This window comes from Eutrigla gurnardus (genome assembly GCF_963514095.1).
Source record: "Eutrigla gurnardus genome assembly, chromosome: 13".
NCBI lineage: Eukaryota > Metazoa > Chordata > Actinopteri > Perciformes > Triglidae > Eutrigla > Eutrigla gurnardus.
In genome coordinates, this window is record NC_139936.1 from 22,228,935 (window position 1) to 22,234,568 (window position 5,634).

A 5,634-nucleotide genomic window follows, 5' to 3' on the forward strand; every position below is an offset into this window, starting at 1 on the left:
GTCAACAAACAAACCAGCCTCTACCACCACCACCACCACCACCACCACCACACTAATGCTGCCTTCACGTGCTATCGGAAATAATACAATTAACGGCGGAATTTAAAATATTTCCAAAACCCTGTCCTTGTTCAGCTGTATGTCCATGTCTCTATCTTGTTCGTTTGCAAGTATATTGAGAGCAACTTGAAACCAGAATCAAATTCCTTCTACATGTAGTTGCCAATAAAGACGAGGCTATAATATTTGTTGCGATTTTCTGCGATGTCACTGAGAAGCAAGCTTTTCTATATACACTAAATGTATATACAGAAATTGTCTAGTATGAATAAGCATGGTTTGTTTACCACACTTAAGAGCACATTTTCTGGCATACATACATGATTTATTATATTTATCATGCCGTATTATACAACTTCGTATTATACAACTTCGTTTGGGACTGTGAAGGCTACGAGGAGACCATGAATGCAGCATCTTCACACTGAATCAGCAACCACTAGTTGTACAGATAGCAGCACAGTTATACAAGCAGGACATACTGTCATGGGCACATTTAAAATGAATGCAATGCTGTGCAGCAGCTTTGGGGGGGGGGGGGGGAAATTTAGTAAAGCTTATTATTCTAAATTGTGGCGACCTTTCTTTTTTTTTCTTCTTTTTTTTAGTTGAGGTCAAGGAAATGGCTGCACTTTGCCAGTCAGGTTCTCCACACCCAACTGGAACTGACAGGGGAAATGGCCCTTCAAACAAAGTGAGGAGCGCACTATTGTCTTAATCAGTGGTTGACAATTTGATGATTGAGAGAAGGGGTTGCAAGAGAGATTGAAGGGGTTGCAAGATGTTTATTTAGTCAGGCGTTCCTCTTACATCTGCTTTTCTTGTGGTTTGGATTTTCAAGCCTCTAAAATAAGAGTCTAAAGGCACACTCGTCTCCTAAAGGGGACCATGAATGTCTGTTTTTATTGAGGATCCATCAATAGCTGTGGAGACATTTCATTCAAAACCAAAAATGTCAACCTAATGGTGGTTAAAGTCAGAGGGTTACCAAAGTCAGTGGATTCATAAAAAAACAAAACAAAAAACTGAAAAGGGAAAACTCAGGACATCACCAAAGTCAGGAGGGGAAGAGGAATGTCTGTACAGAAATTCGTGGCCACATATCCAAGATTTGTTGAGATATTTTAATGACTGACATTGCCATGAGTTGGGACCGGTCACAACCAATATACATGTGTTTCAGCTTTCTAGTTAGATGGATAGCTAGATAGAAACAAAAACTGCTGCAAGGCAAACATTTGTATCTCTTGGCGAAACCCATTGGCAAGCACCTGATACAGACACACACACACACACACACACACACACACACACACACACACACACACACACACACACACACACACACACACACACACTTTGATGAATAACAGTGTTAGGAGTGTCCTGGGGCATTCAGGTTACACTCGTCTTTTCTGCTGCACACACACACACACACACACACACACACACACACACACACACACACACTGAGAAAATGTCTTAAGGATGTCCTCAGGTGTTGGGTGACAGTGCTCATGCACACACACCCACACACACACGCACACAGGAGAGCCTGTTCTGCTCCAACACTTGATCCCTCTGGTGGATCTAAAACAGCATCACAGCCGGGTTGCCCTCGGCAGAGACGAGAGACGGAGGGAGAAAAATGAGACAATGAGAGTGCAGGAGGAAGGCAGGGGAGGGAGGAAACGAAAGCAAGGGAGGGAGATAGAGGAAGAAGAACAAGTGGAGGAACCGAGAGAAAGAGCAGAAGACAAAACAAGGGTGGGGCAAAAAAAGAAAGGGATGTTTGGAAGGGGAGAAGAGGAAAAGCAGACAGACTTTAAGAGAGCAGCAGAAAAAGTTATCATTCAAATATTCAGTTTAACTTTAATTTATCGTTGATGATGTGTTTATCTGATAATCTAATAATTTCGACTCTGACGAGATTCACCGTGTTCAATAACTTGAACCTCATATTGTAGAAGCGTTCTTATTTGAACGAAAGACAACATTGCTTGCTGTCTTACTGTAAAGTCCCAGTGAAATAGAAGTTAGAGCGTAGCCTTTGTACTGAGAGTATTCACGGAATATTTGAGCGATGTACAGTTACAAGAGGGCTTTAAATCAAATCCTTGCACATGACTGGATCACTAAAACAATCTGAATGTCTGTCTGGGTTCTGTTTGTGAGGAAGTCCCAGAGTGAGGGTGCTAAGTTTAGGTTTCATCAATTAGATTGGGTTGAGCTGAAATGGACAAACAATATTCTGATAGATGTTGTTCTTTTCAAGATGTGTGAGCGATGAGAGTATAGGGCAGTGGAGACAGCATCCTCTGTGGATCTGTTGGCTGTGTATGCAAACCGCTGTGGGTCCAGGCTGGCTGGGATCTTGTTTTTGATGTGTTGGAGAACCAGTTTCACAAAGCACTTCATCAGACTTGGGGTGGACACTGCAAACTTTTTTTGGTACAGGGAGGATACTGGCTGCCTTGAAGCAGGTGTGAACACTCCTGTGATAGAGAAATGTGAAACATGTCAGTGTTAGCTGGTTGGCACATTTTATTAGTACACAAACAGGCCCACCAGCTTTCTCATATTTACTCTCATCTGGGTTTTTCCTCACAATCCGCTGTGGATACGGACAGGATACTGACTTTCTACACTAAAAAAACGTAATATTAATATTGCAGTTGATTTCTGCAAAAAGATCCACCTATACACTACACACTGTTCCTCTAAAAGGCGACAAATCCTGGATCAGTGGTTTTTCACTCTGTATATTTCTATGACCATGAGCCCTCACGGACCACTAGATGGCGCTAAGAGTACACAACTTGCACAGAGAGGTAAAGCGAGAAGGAAGGAGTCCATAAAGAAAGTAAAAAGAAGAACATGGAGGGAAGAATAGAGTATGAGAAAAAAAAGAGTGGTGACGAGATGGATAAACAAAAAGAACAGTGGTGGAAATGTTTTGGTCCTTGGTGGTTTAAACAGAGTCTCCAAAGGCCTTCCATGCCTGAAACTCACCACCTGCGCCTCTCTCTCTCCCAGCTAAACAGACGCATTCATGCATGCAAACACCCATGCATGGACCCATGCACGCACACATGCACGTGCACGTGCACAGACACACACACACACAGGGCCGGCTCTACCTAATTTTGTGCCCTAGGCGAGATTGCTCTCCGGTCCCCCCCCCCACACACACACACACACACACACGAATTACACCAGCCTAATGAACAATCACACATGTTTAATTTGAACAACAACAGCAAACAGCAAAAAATGAGGGCGACTGGGAATAGAAAATCATTTTTATTTTCATTGTTTTAAATTTTTTTTTTGCTGGAGGGGCGCCTCGCGGCGCCCCTCCAGCAGATGGCGCTCTAGGCGACCGCCTATATCGCCTATGCCAAGAGCCGGCCCTGCACACACACACACACACACACACACACACACACACACACACACACACATCTATCTCAAAAAACCATTAGCAAATAAGACAAATAATAATAATCCAAACTTAAGCTGTTACAAAAAAACAAACTGATTCCAGATATGTTTTGAGTGTGTATAACGGCAGCAATAGGAAACAATTCATCATTAATCACACTATTCTTCTTTCAGAAATTACAATCAGTTGTGAAACAGTTGAGGAAACTGCTGCTTGACCTTATCTCTCAGTAACAATTTACATGACAATGATTGTATTCCTGCATATTGATGTGAACATTAACAGATCAAAATGGCCTCTCGGTTGTGCTCAATGTCACACAGAATGACATATAAATACAGGAAGAAAGGAGCAGAATGTATTTCACAAGATCGTTTGGACTTCATTTTACAGTTTTTTCGATTGCTTAACGACAGCGGGGACAACTGCAGCTACATGTGCAAAACTAACTACAGTCTGCACAGCAGCAGTTCATCTGGACAAAACTCGAGCTCCTGTTTACAATTTTCAAAACTCTACACACTTGTCTCCTGGCTTTAACCACAACCTGCACAACACTGTGGATTTACAGCACTTTGTTCAAATGCTAAACACACCGCTGCCAAAACTGGAAACCTCACATTCAACACAGGATGATTTCAGCCTGGTGACTTTCCACAATAATAGTGAAGACCTTGCCTTACTGAACCTTAACCTAATTCCTAGCTTAACATTTAAACTCAAGGCTAAACCCTCCAACACCCTCACTTTCGTAAAGTGTCCTAACTCTCAATGTCTACTATTCAAAAAGGTCCTTGCAGAGATCGAACAAGAGCACACGAACACATATAGATCCACAGAACCTGAAACGGCTCAGTCGGGCCGAGCTGGGAGGCACAATTATACCTTGACCTTCTATCAGCCAACCAATCAAATTGAATGATGACTATCATATGATGCAATAAGTTCCTTAGAGCACTTTTATATAATGTTTTCCTTATGACTGTTTCTTTTTCGTTTCCCTACACTGATCTCTCTCTCACTTCGTCTCTCTCAGTCCTGTAGGACCTGCATTTGAACACTAATATTTGTGGTTCTGAAGCAGCATTTAGACCTTTGTGATGGTATCATTCAATAATTGAAAAAAGATTCTGAAATCAAAGCCTTTGAAATGTTTCTAGCTTGCATTACAACACTCGTCAAACGTGAACATTATAAACATTTAAAAAGTTTCAGAATTGTATCCTAATTGTATTTATTTAGTTTTGCCACAGTTGGTGAGCACAGTTTCTCAATGCTGAAGCCTCCTGCAAGCTCATAATGCCACTCTCAACACTGAAATACTGTCTGACCAGACTGTTAATTCCAGACACAAAATACCATAAAACTCTCACACAATGAAGATATGTCCCAAAGTTGCCAGCGCAGTCGACTCTGCCATCTGTTGAGTGGAGTTTGAAGCAGTTACGATAAAAGTTTCAATACTGCAGTGAGTATCATTGTGTCTTTGGTTCGTATGTGTAGAGGACATATGTGATGTTTGCACAAGCACCTGGTAACTCAAGGTTTCCACTGAATTAATATAATACAAGTATTGAAAGAGTTGGAACAGAAATACTGTGGCAAATAATTTAGGAATAACTAGTTGTTATTTGCTGTAATAATGTGGCCTATTTTTGCATTCTTAAATAAAAAATAAAATAGAGAGAAAAACCAAGGTGTCAATGTTTCTGTCATCTCTGTTTTTTTTTCATTACATGAGCTTTCATTTTTTTGCTTGGGAACTGCTGTCTGACTTTAGTTTTTATTATAGGTTAAAAGGATTTTTTATGATTTCACAGATTTTTTTTATTTATACTGCACTGTGGATTTGCACAAACGTTGCTGGTCGGTGATTACATGTTGAGACTGTAAGATTGGTATTTGAAAACTGTTCACAATGGATGCAATTTGCATCAAAGCACAATCCTTCACAGTATGGACCACGTAGATGACTTGCTGTGATCGCAGCATGGAGGCGATCCTTCCCTCTTTAAATGTCTCCTGTACGATACAAAACAATAGACTGATGGAAGCCTCACACAAGAAATGGCACGGCGTGTTCCTTGACAGCACGACAAATACGGTTAAAATGGGTTTGTCAGCTGGAA